The 18939-nt window shown below is 43.6% G+C and overlaps 1 pseudogene; it reads left to right on the top strand.

Annotated features, from left to right (window-relative positions):
* The first annotated feature begins 297 nt into the window (after positions 1 to 297).
* On the top strand, positions 298 to 1200 carry LOC127186729 (glyceraldehyde-3-phosphate dehydrogenase-like; annotated as a pseudogene).
* The last annotated feature ends 17739 nt before the right edge of the window (positions 1201 to 18939 follow it).

The raw sequence follows: 18939 nt of genomic DNA, 5'->3' as shown, positions 1-18939 counted from the left end.
CAGTAACTTACTCCACCACGTGAGTTCTGGACTAAATCAGGTCATCAGGCTTGGCACCAAGTGACATTATCCTTTGAGCCATCCCTACCTCCCTATTTCTTCACTTGTTTTTCTGTGTGTTTCTTTTACAGCCTTTAAAAATTGTGGGTTCTCTGCTCCTTCCTGTTTCAGAGACAGCCGCATCTTCTTGTGCAGTGCCAGCCTCATCCCTTGACACGATGGTGAAGGAGTGTCTGGTTACCAGAGCTGGCTTCTTATCTGGCAGAGTGGAGATTGTTGCCATCAGTGACTCCTTCATTTGACCTCCTCTACATGGTCTACCTGCTTCAGTATGACTCTACCCATGGCAAGTTCAATGACATGGTCAAGGCTGAGAACAGGAAGCTTCTCATCAATGGGAAGCCCATCACCATCCTCCAGGAACGAGATCCTGCTAACATCAAGTGGGGTGGTGCTGGTGCCGAGTGTGTTGTGGAGTCCACTGGTATCTTCAGCACTATGCAGAAGGCCAGGGCCCACTTGAAGGGTGGGGACAAAAGGGTCATCATCTCAGCCCCTTCTGCCAATGCTCCATGTTTGTGATGGTGTGAACCACAAGAACTATGACAACACACCAAAATTTTCAGTGATGCTTCCTGTACCACCAACTGCTTAGGCACCTGGCCAAGGTCATCCATGACAACTTTGGCATCGTGGAAGGACTCATGACCACAGTCCATGCCATCACTGCCACCCAGAAGACAGTGGATGGTCCCTTTGGAAAGCTGTGGCATGATGGCCGTGGGGCTGCCCAGAACATCACCCCTGCATCCACTGGTGCTGCCAAGGCTGTGGGCAAGGTCATCCCAGAGCTGAAGGGGAAGCTCACTGGCATAGCCTTCCATGTTCCTACCCCCAACATGTCCATCATAGATCTGACATGCAGACTAGAGAAACCTGCCCAGTATGATGACATCAAAAAAGTGGTAAAGCAGGCATCTGAGGGCCACTAAAGGGCATCCGGGGCGACACTGAGGACCAGGTTGTCTCCTGCGACTTTAACAGTGACTCCCACTCTTCCACCTTTGATGCTGGGACTGGCATTGCCCTCAATGACAACTTTGTAAAGCTCATTTCCTGGTATGACAATGAATATGGCTACAGCAACAGTGTGGTGGACCTCCTGGCCTACATGGCCTCCAAGGAGTAAGAAGCCCTGGACCACACACCCCATCAAGGACAGGAGAGCAGGAGAGAGGCCCTCTACTGCTGAGGAGTGCCTGTTCTAACTCAGCCCCTGACACTAGTCATCTCCCCTCACAGTTTCCATCCTAGACCCAGAATAATGGAAAGGGCTCAGGGAGCCCTACTCTCTTGAATACCATCAATAAAGTTCACCACACCTAAAAAAAGAAAAAAAAATCTGAAGGGGGAAGGCAGCTGGAAAAAATGGCTCCGTGACTGAAAGTGATTGCTTTTCTTCAGAAAACTGCAATTCAGTTCCCAGCACCCAAGTCAGTTAACTAGTAACTCCTTATAACAACTATTTGTAACCGCCCTTGAGAGGGTTCCAATATCTCTGGCCACTGCACCTCTTTTTTCTTTTTTCCTTTTTTAAAAAATGCGATTGTGTGTCACTATATAGCACTGGCTAGCCTGATATTTGCAATGTAGACCAAAGTGGCCAAAATAGCCTCTCAAGTGCTAAGTATACACCTGGTTTGAAGGAGCATGCCTTTAATGCCAGCAGCACTTGGAAAGCAGAAACAGGCAGATCTCTGAGAGTTCAGGCTCAGCCTGGTCTACAGAGCAAATTCTAAGACAGCCAGAATGACGTAGTGGTACCCTGCCTAGAAAAGCTAAAAAAGAGAAATTAAAAAAAAAAAAAAAAAGAAAGAAAGAAAGAGAGAGAGAGAGAGAGAAAGGGCTTATACCACAATGCCCAGACTTAGAATTCATTCTTGGCTCCCAGACTGGATTTAGCCACTCCCACCATTTATCCTGTCATGCCACCCCCAACACACTAAATGAGACATCCTGGGGTGGCTCCATAAAGCTTCTCACTTGGTACCAGCTGTTTTGCTGCTGGAATGCCTGGCCTTCCTTTCTTCCTTTTTCCCACCCACTTTCTCTCTTCCTCCCTTTTGAAATTCTTGCTTGGTTTACCTGTTATAGTGATTTTTTTTGTTTGTTTCATTTTGTTTTTAGTCGGCATCTCACTATGTAGTAGCTCTGGCTGACCTGAAATTCATTATGTATCCCAGTCTGGCTTTAAACTGACCTGTTTTTGCCTTCCAAGTACTGGGGTTAAATGCATAAACCTCACATCTGGGAATAATTCTGTACTGGATACAGTGGCACATACTTCTAATCCCAGTCGTCAGGAGGCCAGGCAAGGGGGATTGCCACAAATTCAAGACCAATCTGGGCTACATAATTGGTTATAGGCCAGCCTGAGCGACATAATAAAAACTTGCTTGAAAACCTGGAGGGACAGTAACTACTTATATTATTCTGTTGTCATTATCACCTCTACCTGCACCAGCCCCTAGTAACTGGCATTTTACTCCCTTGCCTTTCATTTATTTAGCCCTGGCTGTCCTGTAGACCAGGCTGGCCTTGAACTCACAGAGATCCGCCTGCTTCTGCCTCCCAAGTACTGGATTAAAGGCATTCACCATCACACCCAGCCCTTGTTATTCATTTTTTAAAGATATATTTATTTTATGTGTGTGGGTGTTTTGCTTGTATACATGTAGCTCATGCAAGCCTGGTGTCCTTAGAGGTCAGAAGAGGACACCTCTAAAGCTGGAATTTGAGACAGTTGTGAACTACCATATGGGTGCTAAGAATTGAACCCACATCTCCAGAAAGAACAAGTACTCTTTACCGCTGGACTATATCTCTCCAGCCCCTCTTTTTGTTTTTTTCAGAACTTGTTTGGAGGTTCTTGCAGGAAACAGCAGCTACTCATATACCCTTCACTGAAAACCAGTCTTCCTCTATTCAGGACGGTCACCCACTTAAACTGAGCGAACAGCTTCGGGGAGCGGTGAGGCGAGTAGGAAGGAATACCTGCCTAGCTAACCAGATCAGTCAAATCAACCCAGGTGATGAGTGGGATGACAGATATGGCAGCCAGAAACTTTTGTTTGTTTGTTTGTTTTTGAGACAGAGTGTCTTACTTTTCTATTGTTGTGGAAAAACACCTCAACCAAGGCAACTTATAGAATAAAGCACTTGATTGGGCTTATGCCTCCAGAGGATTAAAGTCCATGATGGTGGAGCAGAAATAGCAGGGAGTAGGCAGCAGACATGGCAGAACAGAAGCTAAGAGCTCCCATTTTGAGCCCCTGCCAAGAAATAGAGAGCACATTGGGAATGACACCAGCCTTTAGAAACCTCAAAGCAGGTTCCCAGGGACACAACTCCTCCAAGAAGGCCACAGTTCCTAATTCCACCCAAGTATTTAAGCCTATGAGCCTGCCTAAGGGGCCTGTTCTCATTTAAGCCACTATCCTGTCTAGGGGCTCATGTAAACCAAGTGGGATTTGAAGTTGATAAATATCAGAGGATAACATTGAATCTATTTACAACACACACATGCACACACACATACACACACACACACACACACACACACACACACACACACGTGTAAAATCATGTGGCTGTAAAAAAAAAAGAAACCAGCATAGACCTGGATGTTCTTTCTCTATTTATTCCACTGTATAAAATTAAAGTTCTTTTTTGAGTGTGTGCATGTTTCTGTGTGCACATGTGTGTGCATGTTGCATTGGTTAGTTTTGTTTTGTTGCGTTTTGGTTTTGGTTTGCTTTTTGGTCAACTCAGCAGAAGCTAGAATCATCTGAGAAGTCGGAACTTTGAGAAAATGGACCTATCAGAATGGCCTGTAGGCAAGCCCCATGGGACATTTCTTTGGTTGATGATCGATATGGAAGGCTCCAAGCCACAGTGGACAGTGCTGTCCCTGTGCAGGTGGTCCTGGGCTGTGTTAGAAAGCAAACTGAACAAGCCAGGAAGCAGCACTCCTCATGGCTTCTTCTCCAAGTCCTGCCACCAGTTTCTCAATTTCCTCCCCTGAGTTCCCTCGATGATGGACTGATTGCTAGCTGTAAAGCGAAATAATCCCTCTCGTCCCCAAGTTGCTTTTGATCATGGTCTTTATCACAGCAATGGAAACCTAACCAAGTCACACATGGAGGCCAGATGCTGACACCTTCCTCTAGCATTCTCTTCATTTTTGAGGCACTGAACATGGAGCTCACCACCTGGCTGTCTTGATGATGCAGGTAGCCACAGCATTGGGATACAGTTGCTCACCTCCGTGCCCGGCTTTTACCTGGTTACAGGAACCCAAACTCGGGTCATCACGCCAGTACTGCAAGCATTTGATTCACTAATCCATCTACTTGGCCTTAGATTGAGTAGCCTTTTTCTTAGCATGTAATGGTGTGGTCAAGCCAGTGGGGTGTGCGTTGCCTTTGCACCTTTGTGCCTTTGCGCCTCCGCAACTGTAAGCCACCCAATAAGCAATGGGAGGCCTGAAAGAAGGAAACAGCAGTGACAAAGCCCTTCGCTACTTACATGAAAGACAATCCTGCAAGTTTTAGCCTCCAGTTGAAGACTTATGTTCCTATCTGTCCCCAAAAGACTTCCTCCAGAAGATTAGCAAAAAGAAAAAACAGAACAAAACAAAAATCAAGGTGTTTAACAATATGTGAAATATGGTTTTGGTTCTGCTGAGTCCTGTTTTTTATTTACTCATGGGTTTCTTTTCATTTATCTTTTTTTTTCTTTTATATTTTATGCACATTGGTGTTTTGCCTGCATGTATGTCTGTGTGAGAGTATCAGATTTTCGGCAATTGTAAGCTGCCATGTGGGTCCTGGGAAGTGAACCCGGGTCCTCTGGAAGAGCAGTCAGTGCTGCACCATTTCTCCAGCTCCTTATTTCTCTTTTTGGACAGAATCTCAAGCAGTACTGTCTGATCTTGAGCTCTATGTATCCAACATTGACCTTGAACTCTTCATACTCCTGCCCCGGCCCCCAAATGCTGTGATTACAGATGTAACACCAATGCGCCTGGCTCCTTGTGTTTTCCAGTAAAACAAATTTTAATACAGCAGAGGAATATTCTGATAAATCTTCTTCGCTGTTTAGGTATGAAGGGGTTAACACAATGCCCACTTAGTAGAGTGCCAGGGTCACGATCTCGGGTCATTTTGCCCTGACAGTGACCCTCCTTAAACTTAAACTTAAACTTAAACTTAGCTGCCTTCCCTGCCTGACTTAAAAATCTTGTTTTGTTAGCATCAATCCTCCAGGCTAGACCACGAAAGCCAGGTCGTGGTCTCTGCAAGTTCACTGCTGCTATTCACATATGTCACCTGGCAGGAAAAGCAGAGTCCTTGATTGGGACCTAGGGAGGGACAGCCATCTTCTGTAGTCCTCTTTCATTAGCACATTAGCATGAATGAGCTTATCAGATTAGCTAATTGTCACCTGGACACTTTGGGCAGTGCAGAGACTCTGGTGAGTCGAATTTTCACAAAAAGCATAACGACAAATACAAGTCCCCAAAAGACCTCTGAGTGCATTGGGGAAGGCCAGGCCTGTGGAGAACAGGTGAACGAGATGGTACAAAAGACTGGAGGCCTGGGAGAAAACGCCCTGGGAAAGGAGTCAGTAATAACAAATTTTTGCCATTTTCTGGCTCTGCTTGGAGTACCTAGTCCCTGCTGGGGGATGGCAGGTGTACAAACAGCTCGGGCACGAGAAGGGACCTTGCCTTCTGCTTCCCGACACAGTCTCATGAACAAAGACAAGCCCTGGTAAGATGGACCGCTTTGTAATCGGAAATTCTCCTTCCATAAGTGTCAAGAGGTGCTGATAAACTACACATACTCACAATTTAAATGTTTTAGTTTGTAGATAAGCAGCTAAGAAAAAGGACAATGGGGGGAGTACAGCCTTGCCACTTCAAGACTCACATTTAACACCCACAGAAAAGGAAAAGACCAAGACTCTGAGCTCCTGAGAACCACGTTGAAATGAAGACACTGGAATAAAGCCAACGCTCCTGACCTTGGGTGATGGGAGGACTAGGAAAAGAGCCACCCGTTGCCACAGGTGACAAGGACATCTGAGTCACTATAGCAGGAGAAAAATTAGCAACTCTTCAACTTTTTTTGTTTATCTGGTGATATTAGTGGTCAAATCCAGGATGTATCCCTGCTGGGTAGTGACTGCCATTCAGCCACATTCCCTGGCTTTTGATACCCACACTGGATGCATAGTTAGCATAGCAAGGCCAGGGGTGGCATTACAGGCCTATATAACCCTAACAGCAAAGGAAGGGGGCAGGAGAGGCTCCAGTTCTAGGCCAGCCAGCCCATGAAGCAATATCCTTTCAGATTAAATAAATATATAAATAAATAAAAGCTGGGTGATGGTGGCATAGACCTTTAGTTCCAGCATTCAGGAAGCAGAGGCAGGCAGATCTCTGTAAGTCTAAGACCAGCCTAGCTACATAGGGAGTTTTAGAACAGCCAAGACTGCAGAAAGAGACCCTGTCTCAAAAAACCAAACCATTAAATTACATTAAAAATTACATATGTAGTATCGATTATAGGATTAAAACCATATGATTATTCCAAAACATGCATAAAAATATTTTATATAATCCAACCTACCTACATTACATTCAGAAAACAGCTCTATGTAAGATTCTGGGTTCAATCCCCAGTACAGGGTTGGCTGAGGGAGTGAAGAATAAAAGTATAAAAGAGGTCCAAGAGGATAAAACAAATAAAACTAAAAATTTTCAACAAATTAATAAGATCTACCTTTCTTGATCTCCTGAACTTATATTTCACATTTAATATGAGATACTATAAATTTTTCCTTTAAAACCAGGAGTCTTTTTTTTTTTTTTTTTTTTTTTTTGGTCTGTTTGTTTTGTTTTTTGAGACAAGGTTTCTCTGTGCAGCCCTGGTTGTCCTGGAGTTCTGTAGACCAGGTTGGACTAGAACTCAGAGATCTGCCTGCCTTTGCCTCCTAAGTATGGGGACTAAAGTCATGCAATCCCACCGCCCTTCTCTCTCTCTCTCTCTCTCTCTCTCTCTCTCTCTCTCTCTCTCTCTCTCCACACACACACACACACACACACACACACACACACACACACACACACACACACACGCTACTGCCTAGCTAAACTAGCAATCAATTTTTTTTGTTTTTTAAAGACAGGGTTTCTCTGTGTAGTCCTGGCTGTCCTGGACTCACTTTATAGACCAGGCTGGCCTGGAACTCACAGAGATCTGCCTGCCTCTGCCTCCTGAGTGCTGGGAATACAGGCGTGAGCCACCGCAGGCCAAACCAGGAATCCTATAAGATGCACTTACACCTGCATTTCCAGTCAACATGGTACCTGTAGCTTTAGTAGGCAAGGTGAGACAGGGAGAGGACAGCAAAAGACTATAAGAACTGGAAAGAGGAAAAGAAACCATTAGTATTCGAGATAGTGAGGTTTGTTCAGAGAAAACCTAAGACAAATGTCAGCCCTTCGCAAGGCTGTCAGGTACAGGTACAAAATACCCAAATTAATTGCATTTCTGTAAGACATAGGGAGAAAACTTAAAGTTTTCCTTTTCCCTGCAATGAACTGTGAGTTAATACTCATTGCCAAGAAAAGAGTTGAAAAATACAAAACTTTATCAAATTCCACAGACAAAGGGAAGAAAAGGAAGAAAAGTGTACTCATTCAGTTAAGGATTGAAAATTCAATGGAGAATTATTGAAGCTCTCCGAGTGCACATAAAAATTATAAGTAATGTCCATTTTTCCCAGGATGTGATAACCAAGCATGTAAACCTAAGGAGAGGCATGGCATCCTATGAGAAGAAAGCTGAGCTGGAAAGCTAAGACACTGTACCAGCGATAGACAAATAGAATACGGGAAAATCTGAGCCAGAAATGAGGCTCCTTTATCTGGGTGCTTAATTATAACAAGCAAAGGCATTACAAATCCTTGCCATTCATCAAACTGGACAGTCGAAAATTTACAGAGAAAAACCTTAGCTGGGCACACGCCTTCAATCCCAACACATAGAAGACAGAGGCAGGTGGATCTCTGTGAATTCGATACCAGCCTGGTCTACATAGTGAGCTCCAGAGCAGTCAGAGATGCATAAGAGAGAGATGCTGGCTCGGGGGTGGGGGTGGGAGGACAGTTATTCCTTCATCTGTTATTGAAACAGCATCCGCACAATTCATTCTGGGTCCCACTCATTCCTAATAGCAAACTGCTCAGGTCAGGCACACACTGGACAACTTCCTGCTGCTGCAGATGCCTTTCTCCGCTGCCCATACAGGCGCACCATAACACGCATGCGTATTGTCATACATCTAACTTTTTAATTCTCACAGAAGTCTCGCTGAGCTGCGGAGAAGCGGGAGTTCTGGAAGTTAATCGAAGCAGGGATTCTTGGACTCCTGAGTCATTGTTTTGCCTCCAAACAGATGTGAGTAGTTGCCCAGTGACCTCTGGGAAATGTTTGTGCTCTGGTGTCAGTTCCTAACAACGAGCTGTCCACAGAAGGCCAGGACTTTATTTATTGTACGCGCTCCTTTGATCTCTGTCAGGCTTTTCATGTTTCCCTTTCTTTTTATCTGGTTTCTCACTGTTGATATTGTTCCGTTCTTATTGTCCCCCAAGACCAAAAGGACAGTGTCCACGTATGTAAGTAACTTAGCATAGCAACCAGCCCATTCCGACGGGCATGTGTGTGCTCAGCACACTGTTTTCATGGTGATGATGATAGCACGGTAAAATGTAACTTATCCATCTGTTCATGCCAGGAAACGAAGGCACAAATTTGCCAGATTTAATGAACAAAAATACTAAGTGGCCCAAATAATATGTTTTAGTATATGCATCACCCAAACATTGGATAAGACATATTTATAACACACACACACACAACACACACACACACACACACACACACACACACACACACACACACACACACACACAAAAGCAGTTCTTAACCAGGTTTAGTTACCCATGCCTTTAATCCCAGCACTCAAAGGCCAGAGGCAAGAGGCAGGCAGATCTCTGTGAATAGGAGGCCAGCCTGGTCTACATAGTGAATTTCAGGCCAGCCAAGGCTACGTATAAATCTAACTGAACAGAATTTTATATGGTGACCCTAATCGGCAACCTGTTTGTTAGCTGAGGAATAACACATCCTGAGGGAGTTGAGAATTTTCTTGAAAGAAACTCTATTGTCCTCATTTGCATAAAAACTTCTAATTTAAACATTTTTAAAAAAATCACCAATGAGTTCTCTCCATGCTCAGGCTTCATGATTGAACAGTTGTCAGTTATTAGTGGGAGAAATACAGAAGCTAGAATGCCATCCAGCTATTTTCTGAGTCACCATCTCACCCACCCCCTACCCCCACCCCCACACCTCGCTACCCCTCAAAAGTGGCCACAGTGTCTTCTGCAATGGTTTCACTAAGTGACAGAAGAGATCAAGTGGAGCTGGAGAAGCGGAGTTGTTTTTTAAATACTGGCTCTCTTTCAGCACTACCAAGCCCCGCTGTCATGCGTTCAAGCTTAGCTGGGTTCTCTTAGGCCTGTGTTTCTCAGCCTGTGGGTCAAGATCTCCTGCAGAGCAGATATTTATATTACAATTCCTAACAGTAGCAAAACTACAGTTATGAAGTAGCAACAAAAATAACTTTATAGCTGGGCGTCACCGCAACATGAAGAACTATGTTAAAGGCTTGCAGCATGAGGAAGGTTGAGAACCACTGTGTTAGGCCATCATGCTCCAAGCAATAAAGAAGCCAAAACATTAGGAAAAGAGAAATGACAAAATCAGTCCACGCCAGGTTGACAAGTCAGCGTTTGTGTGGTGATATAAATAGCATCTGTGATGCAACATGAAAGGAGGCAACTCAAGGAGTCAGGTGCTCAGTCCCTGCTTGTATCGTCATCATGCTTATCACTGGGTAGCTGCCATCACTGCATCCACTGAGTACCCGCCATCACGGCATGCACCGGGTGTGGCTGGGTGGCAGATGGTGGCCCTGGGTTCCGTCCCCAGTGCTGCAGACAGCAGAAAAGAGTTTAGGACTGGGGCCAGCTCAGCTCATAGAATGATTGCATAGCATGCAGGGAGCCCTGTGTTCAGTCCTCACCACTATACAAACCAGGCAGGGCGCATGCCTGTAATCCCACCTCTCAGAATGTGGAAACAGAAGGATTGAAGGGCAAAGCCATCGTCAGCTACATATCTAGTCCCAGGTCAGCCTGGGTTACTCGAGAGCCTGTCTTAACAACAACAACAACAATAACAACAACAACAACAAAGATTTACAGTTTAAAATGAGGGTAGTGGCATCTCTCTAATTTCAGGATCTATAAGTTAAGAGGCAGGTGGATCTCAGTGAGTTCCAGGCCAGCTTGATCCACATAGGGAGTTCCAGGAGAAAGAGAAAGTTACAGTTTTGTGAACATTTGACAGTTTTTCCATAATCATAGCACATAACAGTCTAAGGCTGGAGGATCAAGAATGTGACACATTGCAATATCCTCAGTTGGAAATACCAAAAAAAATCGCTTCATACATATGTATGTATGTATATATGTATATGCATGCATGTGTGTGTGTGTGTGTGTGTGTATGTTACAAACTTGAAGTAAATACAAACACCTACCCACTAGATTACTAGATTTTGTTTTGATATTTGTGTTTTGTTTTGTTATTGGTTTTTGGCTTTTTTTTTTTTTTCAAGACAGGGTTTCTCTATGAAGCCCTGGCTGTCCTGGACTCACTTTGCAGATGAGGCTGGCTTCGAATTCACAGTGATTTACCTAATTTTACCTCCCCCAGTACTGGGATTAAAGGCGTGCACCACCATGCCGGGCTTCCACACTGGATGTTTAAAGCACGCTTGCCCAAGTGTTTTCTATGAAGCCTTCCATCCTTTCTGGCTTGCCTCCCATTTCAATCATGCACATTCTCCTTTAAAAACTAAATGTGGCTAGAGCTGGCCATGGTGGCACACAGCATTAATCCCAGCACCCAGGAGGCAGAGGCAGATGGATCTCTGACTTCAAGGCCAGCCTGGTTTACAGAGCAAGTTCCAGGACATCTAGGGCTATACAGAGAAACCCTGTCATGAAAGAGAAACCCAAAAACCAAACAAAAAAGAAAAGAAAAAAATAGGTAATTTAGAGCTGGGCCTGATAGCCCACACCTAAAATCCAAATGCTTGGGAGATGGAGGCAAGAACACAGGGAACTTCAAGAAGACATCCAACTACAGAGACTGTCTCAACTCCCCCAATCACCCTCTTACAACGCGATTTATTTGCTGGTTTGTTTTGGGGATAGTGTCTCACACTGTAGTCTCACAGGCTAGCCTCAACCACTTCTCAACTTCCTGAGTAACTGGATGAAATGAGGGCACCATGCCCAGCTAAAAATATGTATCTTTTCTTAGTATTATCTGCAGAGTAGAATTTAAAGTTAAATTAGAAAGAAATTAAGAACATGAAGTTGAGCTGTGGGTGCCATGGTGCATGTCTGTAATCCCAGCACTCAGGCAGGGAAGGTAGGCAAATGTCTGTGAGTTTGAGGCCAACCTGGTCTACAAAGCCAGTCCAGGACAGCCACAGCTACACAGAGAAACACTGTCTCAAAAGAACAAAAAACAAACCACACACACACACACACACACACACACACACACACACACACACACACACACACACGAAATAGAGGCTGAAAACTAGACTCAGGTATCACACCTGTAATCTAAGCACTTGGAGGTGGGGGAAGAGGATGAAGAGTTAGATGTTAACATTGGCTACATAGAGTTGAAGATCAGCCTGTATTAGTTGAGATTCTGTCAAAAAAGAAAAAAAGAGAAAGGAAGAAAAGGAAGGGGTTGAAGAGATGGCTCAACCCTGAAGAGCTGCTCTTCCAGAAGATCCACATTCAATTCCCAGCATTCTCACAGCAGCTCCCAACTGCCTGTAACTCCAGTTCCACTGGATCTAACATCCTCACAAAGACAGGCATATATGCAAGCAAAACACCAATGCACATAAAATAAAAGACAAATCATTAAAAAAGAAGGAAAGAAAAAGAGACGCCAGGCCTCAAAAAAAAAAAAAAATGAAATAACTTCTGTATATTTTGGCTTCTAGGCATTTGTTTTCTGTCTGATCATGACAAATGTCGAGGAGCATTGACTGAAAGTCTCTACCTTCCATGGAAATAGCTCTTGTGCGGACATAATTAGTTATCATAACAGAGAGAGGTGCATGTCATAGCCGGCAGCCCAGGCTACAGTCACGGCCAGGGAAGCTGCCTGAGAAGCAGCCTCTGTTAGTAAACTGTCACTTGATGAAGCAAGCTCCAGTCGTGTGTCACTGCCTCCTATCCAGTTTTGGCAAAGATGCAACAACTAGAATTTAAGCCCTTTCTCTGCTTAATAACAATATCCTCTGCCACTGTCCAGACAAAAATAATCTACCTGCTTCTTCCTGTTTTCAAATTAGCCTTGGTGACAGTCCCATTTCTGAATCATTTTATCGATCAACAGTCAAGATGCCTAGACAGCATAGTTCCTGAGGCAGAACAGGTGCTGGGGGAGCCAGGAAGTCTAGCACACCCTGCTAGCTACGCTTTTGGGAGCATGGGCAAGAGGATGGAAGTTTGCAGGCCAGCCTCACTGCAGAGCAAGATCTTGCCTCAGTGGGTAAGAGTTCATATTGCTCTTGCAGAGGACCCAAGTTTGATTCGCACTACCCAAGTTAGGAAGCTCACAACTGCCTGTAACTCTAGCTCCGAAGGATCCATTACCTCTGCCCTCCTCTATGGGCACTGTCACCTGTGTGCGCATATGTAAAGTTACTTAAGTACAAATCACTTTTTAAAAATTCTACAAAAATAAAATAATAATAAAATAAAGAACAGAGACTAGAGAGATGGCTCAGTGGCTAAGAGCTCTTGTCGCTCTTGCCAAGGACCTCAGTTTGATTCCCAGCACATGGTTCAGGCAGTTGAGAGCTGCCTGATACTGGTTCTGGGAACTGCATGCCTTCTTCTACAAAGAGCAACATGCTCTTTTAACTGATGAGCCATCTCTTCATCCCTCAGAATAGATTTTTGAGAATTTTTAATAAGAAACTCACCAGGTGTGGGGGTACATACTGGTGTGACCCCAGCACACAGAACACAGAAGCAGACAGATCTCTGTGAATTTGTGGCCAACCTGGGCTACATAGTGAGTTCTAGGATAGCCAGGGTTAAACAGAGAAACCTATCTCAGAAATAAAAGAATAAGAAGAAAGAAGAAGTGACATTTAGCTAAATAGACTTACCCATTAAATTGATTCTCTCGACTTTCCACCTGTTACTTTGTTTTAAAATGTGTGTGACAGAGCCGGGCGCGGTGGTGCACACCTCTAATCCCAGCACTCGGGAGCCAGAGGCAGGCGTATGGCTGTGAGTTCGAGGCCAGCCTGGTCTACAAAATGAGTCCAGGACAGCCAAGGGTACAGAGAGAAACCTTGTCTCAAATCCCACCTCTCCCCCTGAAAAACAACATCTAGGCTACCCAGCCCTTCTTCCTCAAAGCCCTTCCTCCTAATTCTTGTTTTACTTCTTGAGTGAATATGAAGCGTAAGTCAGGAAAGCGCCTGCGAGACTCTGGAACCCTGACAGGAAACAACCCCGGGAATAGCAGTACCTCATGCTGGGGCTGACCAGACAGTCCCTAAACGGTCTTCTCTATAAAGGAGCATATCTTGTTCTTCTGCACAGGCATGAAATAATCCATGTTGGTTCTTATATAAAAGTACTCTGCAAGTGTTAGAAATGATGTCAAAAAAAAAAAAAAATAGAAGCCTTAGCTTTGAAGGTACAAGGGAAGACCAACAACAGGCATCTTGGGAGCAATCCGTAGCCATATTTAAAAACTCAAATCAGGACATAACTTTTGGCATATGATCTGACACATGGTTTGACCACATGACAGAATATTTGAATTAAGGAAAAAAAAAGTCCTGAAAAATCCAGGACATGCGGTTGCCATGGCAATGAGGAACCATAGGGAGGCCTTGGGCCATGAAACCATGAAAAGACAGGGTAGAGTTGGCAAGCAAAGGAACTGTTTTGCCAGCGATGTGCAGGACAGTTTGGAACCAACCAATGCAGAAGACCAAGAGGGCAAGCTGAGAGAAATTGTCTCGGTCTGCAGGTGAGGTGGGAGTAATAATCCTGAAACATTCCCTCTTTAGAAAATTCTTCCACACAGTCTGGGAATCCCAGGTAGCCCCTGGTTCACATCAGTATGGAACAGGGATTTGGGTGAAAATTTTGTTTGTGTGGACAGAGCCATCATGTCCAAATAGATGCCCGGAATCTATCCTTGTCAATGTCTCTGGGGCATCTCAAATAAAAATCATCTTTTGGTTGCTCTGTCTCCACCAAAGGGGTCTCCCTGAAAGCAGCCTGGTAGATAACTTGGGTCAACCTCGATAGGGGACCCCAGCTGAGTCTTGCTTGCCTCAAGTTCCCTCCACATAAATTAAAGCCATCCTGCCCACTGTGCTCAGGAAATTTTCCTGTAATTTACAGCACCATCAGGTCTCTTGACAACAAAATCCCAGAGCCTATAAGTTCTTCTTTAGGTTTACAGAACAGAAATGGTCTTTTTTTTTTTTTTTTCTTTTTCTTTTTCAAATAACCAGTCCAAAGGCATTTACCTAAGATGAGGATAACAGGGGTGATGACTGGACTCAGAACAAGCAGGCTGACCAAAAGTTTCATCTTTTTTGTAGGAGCACAGATTCTTTGTCGAATTAATAACCCCAATATTTCTGAAGTGTTGGTCATGGGACAGAACACACATACAGCGTTTCTCTTATTCACGCCTGGCCCTTTAAGACCTCGGGACCTCTAAATTCCATGCAGAGCCTATCACATGCTATTGAGTTGGCATGTTTGCAAATTGCATGCAGTGAGATTTTTCCATACCAACAGGCCTGTCTCGGATTCCCCAGCATCACAGCCAAAGGAGTATTGCTTGCGCATTTTCCCCACTTTTCATTGAGTTCCGTGTGGCAGCCTGCATTCCTCAGCACAGGCTCCAGTCGGCATGGTAACTAGTTAGCAGTTAGCCGCTGCACTTGCCTTCTGCCAGACTTCAATTTCTTCCTAAGAGTCCTTTTGGGCGAAAGGGTGGGTGTTGGGATTGGGAGGTGCCACTATAGGAAGTGGTGAAAAGAGGATGGAGCAAGAATTAATTGGGTTGGGCTAGGAAAGGGCGGGGGGGGGGGGGGGGATGGGCAGGAGAAAGACTTAAACGGGCTTTTTAAAAGAGTTATCTGGTCCACCCAGGGCGTTGGTGCTAAATTACAGGAGCGGGGGGGGGGGGGGGGGGGAGTCCTAATTGGGGTGTGGAGGCAGTGACAAACAAAGCTTGTCCGCGCCTGGAATCCGCACTGTTGATAGTGCAGGTAGCTCAAGGCGGTGGGAGTGATTGCTGTTGACTTTGCGTAATTGCAGGGGAGGAGTGAAGGGAGCTGGAACGGGCGGGGCTCTACCCAGTGGGGTGGTAGACAGACACTGGCAAAATCATGCAGGGGCTAAGCAAACTGACTGACAGAGCTCCCGGCCTGTTATTAAAAATCTGGCAAAATGTTCATCTCTTGACAAAAATGTAGGGAGACTAGTAATGCATAGCTTTATCCCACGTTGGATTTTAAAATGGCTAATGCCAAGTTGTCTGTCAAAGTTAATAGGGCATTGCTGCTGCTTATGGAACAAAAAAAAAAAAAAAAAAAAAAAAAAAAAAAAAATTCATACATGTTATTCATTTATTCATTGCTAAAAAATCATGTATCTGCTAAAAATTTCATTTAGGAAAAAAGGTTCAGATGTGGTTAAACCTTGATTTATTTATTTATTTATTTTAAGAGCTGTGAAAACAAGAAACTTTTGTTTTTGGTGATCAAAAGCACAGTTTCATTAAAACGGTAAACACTTCATTCCTCGAGAATAGATTAAAATCTGTATCTAAGATTACACTAAAGGACATTAAATGTGCAACTATTGATTATATCTTTTTAACTTCCTTTGTATAAAAACATATGTTAAATGGTTAATTGACTGTTAAGCAGAGAGCTGTGTGGTCATAGGAATTAGTCAATGTATTGACTTCTTGACTCTCCTCCTTTGCTGTTTTACATGTTGATTTAACTGTTTCTCCTTCACTCTCCAGGAAGCCTTCGTGGGTGCTGCTTTACACAACCCGCCATTCAGTCTAAGTTTCACACACAGAGAAGGGTCTTAGTGAACATGTGAATTATCTTGGGTTTTGTCAAATTCATCTCGTGTGTGGGGAGAACTATTTCTTTTCTTGTTGTCTACATTCCAAAGTAATTACATGGGATTTTAAAAAAGATCCCCTGAAGGGAAAAACAAAAACAAAACAAAATGTAAACCTTTCTAATATGTTTTACTCCCTAGTTTGCCTAATGGAACAATGCATTTTTTAAATTTGTTAGTTTGGAATTGCTGTTAGTTTTGAGTGTTGAGAGTTTAGTTCAGTGCTTTGGTTCCCAAGCACAAGGCCCTGCATTTGGTCCCCAAGCACAAGTCAAAAAACAAAACAACTACAAGAAAAATTTTTTAAAATTTCCCCTTGAAATAGCCTTTCCCTAAAAGACATCACATTTTCTCTTCTATGTCTTTCTTCTTTCTTCTTCTTCTTCTTCTTTTTCTTCTTCTTCTTCTTCTTCTTCTTCTTCTTCTTCTTCTTCTTCTTCTTCTTCTTCTTCTTCTTCTACTTCTTCTTCAGTGAAATCAGTAAGTTAACAAGTCTACAGAGTTGATAGAGATACTTTGCTTCAGGACCCTGATAAACTGCTCCGTGTGGTGATCCCACAATTCTCAGAGCACCAATCAATCTACCAGCTCTTTGGAAAGGGAGACACCTGAAGCCTCAGCACAGGGGAAATACACAAGCGTTCTTCAACTGCTGAGAAACAAACACGCAAATAGGAGATGGGCCGACTGCCTGCTGCTCCTGTTTGCTCACTGTGAGCTCATTATTTCCGCTGGGAAAGTCACTATATGAATTAATAGCAGATATCTCCACTGAAAATAAGTGTTTACCAGTTTAGGGGCCGGGGATTTTTTGGCAAAGGCCTGGCTTTTTGTCTGCCTGCCTCCTTTTTTTTTTTTTTCCCCCCGGCATGTGCATCCCTGAGGTGTGTAATTAAAGTAAGGGAATTTACACATAGTACTTTGGAGCTTTAATGAATAGAAAACACAGGATATTTCAGCAATTTGGTGCCTAATGTCAGAGTGTGCACTCCCTGTGTGAGGTATCACAATAATCGGGCTCTATGATAATAATAAAAGAGCCTGCAATCCCATGCAAAGAGAAAGAAAAGTGACAGCATTTGTTCCTAAATTCCAAGACAAAATACATGAAAAAGAGCAATTTACATTTAAAACAGACAGACTTTGAACTTGAACATACTCTCAGAATTAGCGGCTGTTAAATCAGCCCACTTCCCGAATATTGAAATCCCTTCAGGACAAAGATCTTGGCTGCTGATATCAGGTTACATTACAAAACGGAATACACGCTATCAAATGGCTCCAATCACAATTGCTCTGGCCTTGCTGTTACCATTCTCAACAGCTCCAAACCTACAGATGTGCTTTTCAACCTTAGCATGAAGGGTAGAAAGAGCAATCAGCATTATTAAGCACCTGCTATATGCCAAATACATTAACTTATCCATCAAATTGAATCTTTTACAAGTAGAAAAATCTGGCATAATCACCATGCTGGGGGGTGGGGGATGTGTGTGTGGGGGGAGAATAATAGTCCTGTGTTTTCGTGGAAAAACAATATGGTCGGGGCTAAGGAAGTAGCTCAGTGCTTGTGTGCTCAGTGCTTGTCCAGAAGGTAGAAGGGCCTGGGATTCATTCCCAGCAAAAAAAAAAAAAAAAAAAAAAAAAGTCAGATTAGGTTAGGTGAGCTACCCAAGACCGCCATTACTAATCAAGCATAGTAGGTACAGAGGGAGCAGTATCCACTGACTCCGGGGCACCGCTAGTCAAGCTTCAGCCTCCACAGTTCATCTGGTATTCTCCATCTCCATCTCTGTCTTTCTCCTTTTCTTTTTTTGGTTTGCTTGGTTTTATTTTTTGAGACAGGGTTTCTCTGTGTACTCCTGGCTGTCCTGGAACTCATTCTTTAGATTAGGTTGGCCTCAAACTCAGAGATCTGCCTACCTCAGCACCCCAAATGCTGGGATTAAAGGCGTGTGCCATCACACCCAGCTTGGATTAACAAAAACCATCAGGGAAGCAGATCAACTTTAAAACAAAGGGCAACAAGCTTTTTATTTTTTATTTATTTATTTATTTATTTATTTATTTATTTATTTATTTTTTATTTAATATAAGTGTTTATTTGGGATTCTTTTTTTTTTTTTATTTTTTATTTTTATTAATTTATTCTTGTTACATCTCAATGTTTATCCCATCCCTTGTATCCTCCCATTCCTCCCCCCCCCATTTTCCCATTATTCCCCTCCCCTATGACTGTTCCTGAGGGGGATTATGTCCCCCTATATATTCTCATAGGGTATCAAGTCTCTTCTTGGCTACTTGCTGTCCTTTTAATACAGGATAGGACACAGATCTTCAAGAGAAACATGGGGAGATGGGGAGATGGAGAGATGGCTCAGAGGTTAAGAGCACTGGATGTTCTACCATAGGTCCTGAGTTCAAGTCCTAGCAACCACATGGTGATTCACAGCCGTCTATGAGATGGGATACCCTCTTCTGGCATGCATGCAAGCATAATATTGTATACACAATAA

The sequence above is a fragment of the Acomys russatus genome, chromosome 3, assembly GCF_903995435.1.
Source record: "Acomys russatus chromosome 3, mAcoRus1.1, whole genome shotgun sequence".
NCBI lineage: Eukaryota > Metazoa > Chordata > Mammalia > Rodentia > Muridae > Acomys > Acomys russatus.
This window is presented reverse-complemented; position numbering and strand designations above follow the sequence as displayed.